This window comes from Sturnira hondurensis, unplaced genomic scaffold (assembly GCF_014824575.4).
Source record: "Sturnira hondurensis isolate 20B ecotype Veracruz unplaced genomic scaffold, ASM1482457v3 Scaffold0008196, whole genome shotgun sequence".
NCBI lineage: Eukaryota > Metazoa > Chordata > Mammalia > Chiroptera > Phyllostomidae > Sturnira > Sturnira hondurensis.
Window position 1 is genome coordinate 2,175,193 of NW_028080827.1, and position 12,788 is coordinate 2,187,980.

At 38.8% G+C, this 12,788-nt stretch overlaps 1 pseudogene; it reads left to right on the top strand.

The window, feature by feature from the left end:
- Positions 1–996: 996 nt before the first annotated feature.
- On the top strand, positions 997–1,605 carry LOC118992514 (high mobility group protein B3-like; annotated as a pseudogene).
- The last annotated feature ends 11,183 nt before the right edge of the window (positions 1,606–12,788 follow it).

Sequence of the window (12,788 nt, forward strand, 5' to 3'; positions counted from 1 at the left end):
TTGATTATTCTTAAAAGTTCAGTACACCTTTCAATAAATTCACCAACTTTCATTTTTGCTGTCTCCTTATTCTTAAGTTTCAGACACGTAATCTGAATGGAAATTGACAATCTAAATGGAAATAACTCTCTTTGTGGAAATAATAGGATAAAATAATTGGGCTACAAGAACCTAGAGAGATAATTTAATATAACATATCAATTTATAAAAAAAATTAAGCCTGTAAAATTACTCATTATGATACTATGCAGTGATTCCTGGACTTCTGGATTTCTTAGGCCAGTACATTTTTTTTTTTTTAAATGCAGAGGTAGACATAAGTTCTTTCTTTTTTACTTGTTTATCCCTTGGGTTTATCATCTACTGTCATTATCTCTGTCTCTTCATCCTAGGTGAGCACTAATTGTTGGTTGGATGTTTGGGAACTACTATGGTAGTGACTCAACAAACTTTGAATTAAGCTTCCATAATGCAGAGAAGTATCTTTTAATGTAGCTGGACCATTTGAGCATCTTTGAACTTTATTCTGTTGTAGGCTTAAAGAGAGGGGCCACTTTCAGTAGGCTGCACTGACTGAGGCAACAGCAATCTAGGATAAAGGAAGTTCTGGATTAGACTCAAGAAAGATCATATCTGCATGACTGTATGGTCAAGGCTAGATAATTAAAACCAGCTCTATGGCCTTAGACAAGTCACATTACCACTTTGAATTTAACTTTATCATATAGAATATTAAAAAGTCTTACCAGAGATAAAAACTATAAACTCTGGAAAATATAAAACTTGGAGTGATAAACAAAATTTAGGCATATTCTGAAGAGATGTTAACATTTGGATGAAGGAAATAAGATGGCAAGAGTTTCCTCTTTTTTACTTCTTTTAACTCAAGGGCAGCATGCAGTCAGCATACATGGGGCAGCTAAAGCTTCCCTAGAAACCTTCACTATTGCTGGCATAAAGAACCAGTCACAGAAACTAGTGAACAATACTGTCGGGATGGCTGTAGGTGATCCCAAGAAACTAAAGGGCAAGATGTCTGCTTATGCCTTCTGGGTGCAGACGTATTGACCAGAACATGATAGGAAAACCCCAGATATTTCTGTCAATTCTGCAGAATATTCCAAGAAGTGCTCTAAGAGGTGGAAGACAATGTCTGGGCAAAAGAAGTCTAAATTTGATGGCAAAGGCAAGTAAAATATGCTATGATCAGAAAGTGAAGGATTATGGACCAAGTGAGAAAGGAAAGAAGGAGGACCCTAATGCCCCCCAAAGACCATGTCTGGGTTCTTCCTGTTCTGTTCAGAATGCTACCTTGAGATTCAATCCACAAATCCTGGCATCTATATTGGAAATGGGGCAAAGTAGGGAGGAAAGACAGGGAACAATAAGTGATAGGGAAAAACAGCCTTACAACAACAAGGCCACCAAGCTGAAGCTGAATGAGAAGTCTGAGAAGGATGTCACCAACTCTAAGTCCAAAGGAAGTTTGATGGCACAAAGGGTCCCACTAAAGTTGCCAGGAAAAAGGTGGAAGAGACAGACAAAGATGACAAGAAAGATTAGGAGGTGGAGAAAGGGGAGGAGGATGAGGAGGAAGAGGAATGAGAAAGCTGTTTATCTGTCTCCTGTGAATGCCTGAGAGGGGGGGAGTGCTGTAATTGACACAGGTCTTATGTGAGACATGTTTGTTGCCCTCATTAGGATTAATTGCACATGACCATTACTGGGTCTCTCAAAGTGCTTTAGAGACTGTCAGTGAAGTGGCAGTGGATGTCTGAAGTGGCATCCACTACATGGAGTGACCGTGGACGTCTGGGCCTGCTGAAACTATATCAGTGTTGTACGTATTTCCAAACATTCTGAAAATGAAAAGACTCTCATGTTCTCTTCACTCTGCACACTTTGCTGTTGGTATGACAAGGCTTTTAAAGATGTTTCTGGCATTTTCCTTTTTAATCTATAAGGCTGTGTTAACTATATGGTTACCGGCTGGAAACCCTGCATTATGAACTGTATGTATCTATAGTTTGTAAAAAGAATAAGACAGTGAGACAAGCTCTTGCTTCTTGCCTGGCGTTGAGGCTGTGCAGAAGATGCCTTTTGGAGAGGCCATTGCTCAGAGTGTGCACAGTGAGGCTGGACCCATGGACACCACAGTGGGCATTCACTTAACTTCAGGTTGTCTTGTTTCTGTATACAGTAACATAGCATTCTGCTGCCACCCTTAGCTATGGAAAAGTGGGGTCAGCTGGCATGAGAAATACTTGAACCCTTTTTAGTTAAGTGCAGTAGTTTTAAACTGTTTTTAAACAAACTGTAGAATTCTTTATTATCAGCAAACTGAAAAGCCACTGCTATTGATGAACATTCAAGAACCTTCTGTTCTAAATGCAATTTGCAATGTTTTGTTATTTTTGTATGTTTAGAATGCTGAAGTGTTTTTAAAATAATAAAGAGAATTACATTTACAATAAAAAAATCGCAGTCACTAGGATGAGCAGGAGAAATCCCAGAAAAAAAAAAGCCAGAACATGGTGAGCAACATGTTCTATGTATGTACGATGTTCTGTGTAAATTTCTAACTGACCCCCTACACCATACATGCACAGGACATACTATAAGCAGCCCAGTTGCCAGTAAAAAAAACCGAGCTGGTATTTGAGTCACTACCCAAGAGAGAATTTTCAGCTTGAGGCAAGGTGAATTACCTACTAAAATGACCACAAAAATCAGTAATCTCTGCAAAAACATAACATAACCCAGAGTCTTCACAGCAGCACTGATAATATACAGAATACAATCTAAAATTTAAAGATTGGAACATTTGTTCCATTCTCCATGGAAAGGAAAATCGGCGGAGACATATCATGGTAGCCAATAACACAGGAACTGAAATTCATAGACAAGGATTTTGATGCAGCTATTATTTCAAAACTGTGCTCTATGACATAAAATATATGCTCATGAAGAATGAAGAAATGCAAAATAAAGGTGCTTATTTTTTTTTCAGACAGTCTGCAGCTATCTATTCAATGACTTCTGAGACACAGTTCTCACCTTCATAGTGTTTATAATGAGGTGTAATGTCCATTGAGCTGTGTTGCTTGTTCTGTGTATCTGTGATTTCCAAGAATAGGGAATGGAGTAGAATCCCTAACACATACACACGTATCCAGACACCACTGACATACGCAACAAGGATCCAGCTGAGTTAAGGCCAGAGATATTCATCTGACTTTGTAATTGTTACAGGCAGTGGCCACAAAGCAACTAGATCAGGTCCTGACACTTAGTGACAAACAATAATAATATACTGAGCCAATAATTATAAGAGTAATAGCTTGTGTTTTTATACCACTTAACAGCTTATAAAATAGTCTACACTTTTATTATGAAATTTGAGTCTATCAACCAACCTGTAAAACACGGGGCAGGTATTCACAATCTGAGGGTCCATTTAGAAATAAACATAGGAGGAGTATATCCACATAGAGTTTTTCTTTTCAAAGACATAAATTGGCTAAATAAATTAGAGGCATTCACCCAAATCTTTATTTCTAGTAAGCTCTCAGTGGTAATCTACATTTTTATAGGAGGAAAACAAGCTTTACCTGACATGAAAACAACAATAAACATTTGGGATTATTATAGCATTCTGGCAACTGTCTTTTCCAGAAACGTGTCTTAAGAATGAGTTGCTCAGTGATAATTAGAGAGTGAAACACACCCAGCTTCACATTTCAATGCCCCTGCTCAATTAGAATGGCATTAGAGTGAAAGTGTAGCCATATAATTGTACGAAGGATAGATCTAATTTTCTCAATGTCACTGCAATATCACCTTTTGGGACTAACAGCACTGAATGATTATGCATATCATTCGGTAATTGTATTTTTATTCATTCCACACCGGGAGCTGACTTTTAAAAGTGGACATGCAATTAGATTAGAAATGAACACACATCAACCAGTCCTCAGAAGATAGCAATATGTCAGCATTAACCCAGCCGCATTTTTTAACCACTGTTGGTGACGGTGTTTGTGGCTTGTCAACACTCAGCAGTGATGAACATAGTCAGGGGTTATGAGCTTGACCTTTAATAATAAAAAAGAAAGTGCCTGAGAAACTCTGACTCAGGGAGAGTGGCCTTCACAAACTGATTGCTTGGTTGCCTGTTGGATGCAACTATAAAACAGCTTCTTTAGAGGCTCAAGATAGGGGATCAAGAGCAGATCCCCACCCTTGCTGCTAGATTCTAGTCTTTGAGAGCTGTGTGGAGAATGTGTACAGATGAGCCTATCATTCTATCTCAGGGGCTTGAAACAGATAATCCCTGGGGGGAAAACAGGATGTCTGAAGTGCCCATTAATCATAGTATATATTACCAGAAATATTTCAGGTCAGGAGTGAAAATTTATATAACCATCTGCATTTAAATAGCAGTTTCTAAAAGTAAGATGTACAGAATAAGGTAAGGTTGAGGCTCTAAGTTAAAGCTCTGAAACCTGCTGAATACTACCGAATTCTAATGCACAACCACAAATTTTAATAAATGTGGTTATTTGGTGTGCAGTTGGTGTCTCACCAAAGAGACAACCAGCCCTGATCAACCAGGGTTGATCAACCAGCCCTGTTTGCCCAGGAATGATAAATTTCCTGGGATGTAGGTCTTTCAGTACTAATACCAGGTCTTTGAGGCAAAATCTGCTTATAGGACTTATTTAATTTAAACTGTGTCTTTGTTCATGTACTTGTGGAATATCTCTCTCTCCCATTAAGCATTTAGGTACGTGGAGGCAGGGCCCAAGCCTACTTTGTTCTCATTATCCTACTAACTGAAAGCAAATCTGTGCACCAGTCTGGTCCTTGGACTTGACTGAAAGCAGTCTCAAGACATTTAAATGAGAGTATTTTTTGCATGGGACAAACAATGAAAAAAATTTTCCTGTCCTAATAACATGGCAGTTTACAACCACACTCCCCTTCATTGTGATGGAGTATTCACTCCATGGAATGGAAATGACTGTCCATAACTCCATTCACTTTACCATAGTTGTTCATGCAAGCTCATGAAATGCACAATTCCTGCATAAGAGCTTGGCTAGAAACCAGAGTCTGTAGCATCCCTCGTAGGTTTTGGTGAAGGCTTACTGTACTTTCTTTAAAGTTTCAAACGTCAACATGCGGATGGGCTGTGGCCATATGTGCACATGCAAAATGGGTGTTTTGATTCATTGTGCTGGAGTGCCTTTCCTCTCCCAGAGGAACATGGCCAGTGGCCCTGGTCACAATGCTGGGGTGTGTAGGAAGGGGATGTCCTTTGACCCTGGCTGCAGCGGGTGAGGTCAAGGCAGGCCAACCAAAAGGCAGGATCTGGGGAGAACTGAAAGTTAACTGCTCAGAGATCATCCGCCCCAGTCTCCAGTCAGCAAGGCCCCAGGTAGAGCAGACACATGGAAATAGGAAATTATGTGGGAAAACCAAATGACTGTTGGAAAATCTGAAGCAGAAGGTGAAGGGAAGAGCCCTTGAAACTCCCGAGGTAGAAAGAATAGGTTAAGCTTTTACTTTGCTTCTGAATTTTCCTTTTTCACTGTTTACCCTGTTTTAGTACTCAACCCCAGTTTATAGTTGGTTACATCCAGATTGTCTTATCTACTAGTCAATGTCTTAAAAATTTATTATTAATATTTCTGTACCCATGGGTTAGGGTTTCAATAAATATTTGGAAAGTCTTTTTAAGTCCCACTGCACCTAGAATGGGACCCAAACTTCTTACCATGGACTATAATACAAGTCATTCCTGTCTCCATAATTTTACCTCAACCTGCCATGTACCTTGTTTAATATACATTAGTTAGAATAGCTTTTTTCAGTTTCCTGAATGGCTCAAGTTCTTTGTAAACAGACTTCCTTCTGTCTGAACATCCCTTTCCTTCCTTTCTCCACATGACTAGACTTCTTTAAGTTGTTTTGTGTGTGTGTGTGTGTTTTTCTCAACTGTCAGTTCTCAGTTTAAATGATACCTCTCTGAAAGATTTCGAGGCTAGGCAAGATAAAGTATTGTACATCCTCTGTGTTAGTCTCTTTTACAACATCCAGCTTTTAACACTGCAAGGTGATCAACCAGCCCTGTTTGCCCAGGAACGATAAATTTCCTGGGATGTAGGTCTTTCAGCACTAATACCAGGACTTTGAGGCAAAATCTGCTTATAGGACTTATTTAATTTAAACTGTGTCTTTGTTCATGTACTTGTGGAATATCTCTCTCTCCCATTAAGCATTTAGGTACGTGGAGGCAGGGCCCAAGCCTTCTTTGTTCGCTATTGTGTACCCTACACCTTTCATAGAATCAGACATTTAGTAGGCACTCAATAAGTATTAAATGAGTGAGTAAAGGAACCAGTGAATAAAGAATCTGGGAATTCATAACAAAGAGTTACATTTGGAGTCGGCCAAACAAAGTTGAAGTTGTTAGATATGGAGAATTTTATAACGAGGTAGACAGCCACAGATACTGCATTCTTACATATACATGGTGGGAAGTGGGGATCATCCAGGAGAGAAAGCAGTAATCAGAGGATAGGATCATGTCAGAGAAACCAAAGAAGTTATTTTAAGATGAGGTTGCTTCTAGATTTCTTTTGTTTTTTATCAACCTAAGGACTAGGTACCATGCATTTTAAGGCCATTCTTTTAGGCAAAGATTGATGGTTCATAACAAAGCCACATTGGCCATATAAATATCTAGTTGGAGACAAGTACTCTCCAGAAAGAGAGATCTAACAATTGTGCCAAATCAAGCACTGATTCATACAAGAGGGTGAAGACAAACGAGTTAGAATGGGGAGGACCAGTTCATTCATCATCCAACAATCTGTCTGTAATATAATACAGAGATTTTCAACCTTTTTCATCTCATGGCACACATAAACTAATGACTAAAATTCTGCAGCACACCAAAAATATATTTTTTGACAATCTGACAAAAAATAGATATAATTTTGACTTCATTCACACTGAATGACTATTGTGTTGGTGTTGGCTGTTGGCATATTTTTAATCCTCACCTGAGGATATGTTTATTGATTTTAGAGAGAGAGGAAAGTGTGGGCAGAGAGAGAGGTAGAGAAGGAGGGTGAGAGGGAAAGAGAAACATCCACTGGTTGCTCCCCATATGTGCCCTGACAGGGAATTAAACCCACAACTTTTTGGTATATGGGATAATGCTCCCACCACTTGAGCAACCCAGCCAGGACTGTTATAATTTTTTTTATTTGACAGTCTAAGGGAAAATAGGTCATTTCCTCTGAATAGTCCAGTATTGCATGTTTTAAATATCCTTGCAGCACACCAATGTGCTGCAACATACCAGTTGAAAATCACTGATGTGAAAGGCAGCAAGGAGAGTCATAACTATGAACATTTTGACATTTGCTTCGCTGAGAAGCGTACCCCAGATATGAAAAGTTATTATACCTGAGAAAATCTTGGATTAGAATAGGAAGAGAGAGGGTTGGAGATAAAATACTATCTGGCCTCTAGATTAATAGCAACATCAGCTCAATCTAATCTGTGATTATTTTTTTTTCTTGCAGAGCATAGGGCTCTCATGAGGGTAGTTGCTGGCTATAAGAGACTGTAGCCACCCTCTAGACTACTACTTCCCAAAGGGCAGTCATTGGGAAACTCTCCCAGAAGATCTAAAAGAAGCTTTCCATAGTCAAAGCCATTTGGAAAAATTATCGTCATAATGCATATGTGATAAGGATGGCGTTTTGACAGATTTAAATACTTTTTTTTCCTGTAGCTTCACATTTGAATTAGGTCCTGTTTTCATTAATTCAGGGATGATTGTGAAGTGTAGAAAGCAGAAATAACCCAGAAAGGGAGAATGGCTTGGAGTTATAGTCAAAGTGCAAAGGAGACTAATTTCTCTGTGAATTCCCTGGGGCTCGAGAAGGTGGTAAAATGTGATGGTGGTGGTGGACACACCTAAAGGGATCTGGAGGTCTGGCAAGAATGAGAACCTCTGCCCTGTTTCCTGACTTGAGAAAATGTTGTGATGCTAAGGCCTCTCAAGGGAATAGCTGGGTAGGTGGGACTACAAGGCACTGCAAAGGTTCCTGTGATACAGTGTGGCAGAGACTCATGAAGGAGCTGGTCGTTTCGACCAGAGGACAGCAAACTGCACAGCCTGTAAGCCAAGTCCAATCCACCATTGTTTTTATACAGTCCACAGATTAGGTTGGATTTTACATTTTTAAAATGGCTTGAAAGAAAGAAGTTTTTTGCATGTTATATATTGTATGTGACTACTTTTTACACAACAGTGATACAATTTAGTAGCAGAGTCAAGCACTTAAAACAGAGTCTGAATGGCCTGCAAAGCCTAAAATATTTTCTATCTTTTCTTTTATGGAAAAATCTTGCTGAGCCCTAATATACACAGTCCCAGAAGCAAATTGTGTGGACTAATACAGAACAAAGTGGGCTACCCATATCTTCTACCCATGGAGATTTCAGAACCAAGACCCCCAACAGGACTGAAGAGAAGATTCTCATCAGTCTTGCAGGATGGAGTCTAGAAAGTATAACTTTATTGTCCACCAGGGTTTGTGATTGAGATTCACACCCATTAAACATATTACGATGATAAAGACTCTGGGAACTCCTCTTGTCAATAAACACATTTAATGTTTTCCAAAGAGGTTTCATCATTCATTTTTTGCTAGACATATTAATATCCTATGGAAGTATTCGTATCCATAGAGCCCACTTTGGCAAGTGCCCCTGTTGTCTAAATTCCTCATGTTGCTGGGGGAAAGGCTGAGAATCAAAGCTGGTAACTTGGACATTGTCACAACAATGGAAAATAGCAGAACTGGAGCCCTGTACTTCTCACTCCTCTCGCATAATTTAAATCCTCTACCAATCATTTGATTTAATCAGTCAAGTATTTGTCAAAATGAAATAACCGACAAACAGTAGGGATTTTGAGGCTGTGGAAACTGAGTTTTTGACTAGCAAATTAGTCAAAGCTATGTAGTCTTCATGGGATGTAGCAAAACTCTCAAGAAGCAGGGTTCAGAGTAATTCTGCATTTTACAACTTTTGAAACCATTTTGAATAAATTTGATTCATCAGTCCAATATAAAACAACATTCTTATATGACACAGGATTGAATTTTGATGGGATTGATCATGTGTCCAAAGTTTCTGGCCAATTCAGGTTATATGTAGAGGACAATCCAAAATAATTTCTGAGAGTAAACAAAAGTGTTTGAAAGTGAAGGAAGAAATTAAATTTTCAATCAGGAAGGAAAGGTATGGACTTAGTCAATCTCTGCCTTCAAAGCTGTCCCTCTGCTGAAATTGACAAATTGGTTACTTTCATCAGTTTCAGCCTCTGTCAATTTCAGCAGCATGGCATGATCACACAAACACATCAATTTCAGCTCTAGAAGTCTGTCTCTTTTGAAAGTGACAGGCACTAAAATTAAGGGAAGCCAAAGTGTCTGGTTCTCTGAAGGCTTTGGGGAGAGGCTGATATTGTGCAACCTCTTCAGCAGCCTGACTTCCAGGACCCTGGTCCTGCTGGCTTGATATACTGGCTTCATGCCAAGTCACTGTCCCTGGGGTTCCTGTACTAAAGATATTCCAAGGGGGCCACACATCTGTCAACTGTACAGAGTGTAACAGTTTCAGAATTTGAAATGTGTGTTCTGGGGCCACCACTTAGGCAATGAAATCATTTAACTTTTTCAGGTTCTTTTATATCTATAAATTGTAGTTAGTGCTGAGGCCACTATATAATAATAATAATAATAATACCACTAATAATGGTCAACATTTATTGAGCATAGTATTTCCCATGCCTTATTCTATTTAATCATTGATCAACCCAGTAAGGTAGTTTCAGAAGAAGAAACTAAGGAACAGAGAAGTTAAGGAACTTCACCAATATTACATGGTTAGTAAAACTTCACATGCAGATTCACTATCTGGTTAAGGGTTAACTAACAGGATTAATTAATCCTTTTAAGGATTAAATAACATTAAACCATTCTGGAAACTATTAGATGCTGTACACATTAGGTGTTGCTGTCATTGGCCATCATGATTCCCACAGGATTCACTGTTTTCTTTCCCATTAAAAATAATCACCACCTCACATAATCCTGCCCAGTGAGTATACTCAGACCTGATTTAGGGAGGGATGTGAATCCAGGAGTGATCTGAGCAAGTTAATTGTCCTGCACTCTCGCTTGGGATAAAGACCACAAGACGTGCACCGATAATTTTAAGCTCTCTAGAGATGGCTTCTGAATAGGCTAAATTTCACAGTATTCTGGCTGAAATATTTCCCTTTACATTGTGTCTTTATGAAATGAATTTTGAGATCAAGGGTGTGCATATGTGATTATTCAAATGTCCTTGGACTCCATTCCATGAGATTCATCATTATCAACACACATACATCCTCTTCCTCCTCACTCTTTCTCCTTATTATTTTTATTTAGTGTGGAGTTTGTTTAGTCATCTCAATAAATTTAAAGCTTTTATAGAGGCTTCTAAAGAAGACATATAAAATAGAAAGCTGCTGAACATTATTTCACATCTTTTGGGTCTTCCGCTGGCCCCCTTCCTTATTTTCTTCCATGTGGTATATCTACTTTCTTTCTTCCCACAAAAATTTATTGACCTCCTACATGTGACTGGTGTTTGCTCAGTGTTAAGGCAAGACACATCCAGTTTCTTTCCTTGGGTCTCTTGGAATTTAGTGAGATTTGACAGACATTAAATGAAAATTATTTTAAATGCCAATGTGATAAATATGCAGAAAAATACAGAATATTTTGACATAGAACATGTCCCTTACCTAGGGAAGTGGATGAGGAAGGGTTGAACTGAATCTCTGGATTGTTACTGCTCTTTTCTTGTGGCTGTAATTTCTCAGGTAGTAAGATAAATGCCAGTCCACACTCATTTACTTCCTTTGATGACTACATGTAATGACTGGTGCAGCCAGCCTAGGATTTCCAGTTCAGTCATGAAGATAAAAAAGTACAGTGTACCATTTCTTAATCTGGTCATCTTAACAGCCGAGGTTAACAAACAATTTGGAAATTCTATTAGTTTATTGGACTAAGAACTGGAAATGACTAATCTTATCACTTGTATAAATTTAATTTTTAAGTCTCTGCTTCTATTTCTCTCTCATTTAGAGGTTTGACAGGCGGCTGCAGAATACAAACAAACTCAGCCTTGCAAAGGGAAGGGAGAGGAAAAAAATAGAAATAAAAAAGAAAAGGGAGGGGGAGCAGAGAGGAGGGGGTGGGAGGGATGAAGGGAGGAACCACCCTGACACAGGACAAAGCCTCAGAACATTGGTCTTTTCTCTGCCTAATGTGCTATGTCTGCCTAAACTACTCCACCCATTCAGACTGCCTCTTCATAATCTGGCATTTTAAATCTGAAAGCAGAGCAGTGAGTGTACTCTCAGAGCTTCCTGAGACTCATTTGTTTGAGAGCTAATTTGTTACCTTGAGAATTCTCTTCCTCTGTGTGCCCTTCCACCCCCCACACTGAAAGCTTGTGGCCCTTGGTCACCTTGATGTATTCACAGCATCTGTATTCAAATAATTTATTCATGGACTGGAGTCACTAATCCCAGTTTGGGGTGGAGAAATGTTTACTTGGTCACTCGCACTCCATTCGGCTGAGGCATCGAAATGAGAGTCACTCGCAGCTGTCCTTCCTCATACAACTTTTGGAGTCCTGTACAGTAAACCATTTTACCAACGAGCCCTGGGTAGCAGTCTGTGTAGACGTATAGGGAATCAGCTAATGGACAGAAAGTACCTGCTCCGACACATTAATTCCCTTCCCTGTCAGCCTGCATCATTGTAGAGCATGCATGATGGGAAGCAGGGTCCCATCACACCAGGGCACCTGCTGCTTTTCCATCTGCCGAGCGCAATCGCTCCTTTGATTGCCCATTTTTCAGCCTAATGGCTTATTCCTTTTCTCTTTGTAAAGTTTTTACATTTTTTACTGTGATTTTAATAGTCATTTAAAAAATGTTCTCATCTCTGTCTGGCACACCAAGGATGTTGATAAAAGAATAACATAAATAATATTCTAAACCATACCCAAATTGAGATCACACCAAGAGCTGCATTTCAGTGTTTAGTCTGATAAAGTTGTCATGGCAATAATGTCCCCTGAGAATAAAAGTGCCATGTGCATGCTTGATTAAAGGAAATGGCTCAGATGGTACACAAACTGGTAAATATTGAAACTACAAACTATTATACTGGCCATATTTTATTTTGCTTTTTTTTCTGCTTGAATTTTTTGAGCTGTGTTATGCTCCATTTTTTAAAAAATCATTTGATGAATCACATTTCTCTTTCCCTCTTTCTCATTTGAGGATTTATATAAATCCTTGGAATAGCCATTGGCAATATTCCCAAACTGGCCTTCGGATTCTGCCTAAAGCTGTTGAGTTGGCTGGATTAGTCAAAGGAGCAGATCATTATTACATATTGAACATCTGTCAAAAATAGCACTAACAATTATCAGATATATTCTCTCTCATGAAGATTTGGACTTGAGTAGTTGAGAAAAACTTTCTATAAATCTAAGTCAATAGGCCTCTTTGTTTTTACTCAAGACAAGAAACAAAATTAAAACTGCCTTTAATAAATCTGAGGATAAAATGATAGGCATGCAATATTGTATTTAAAATTATAATAGGTTGTGTCTACGAGCTTTGTTTTTCT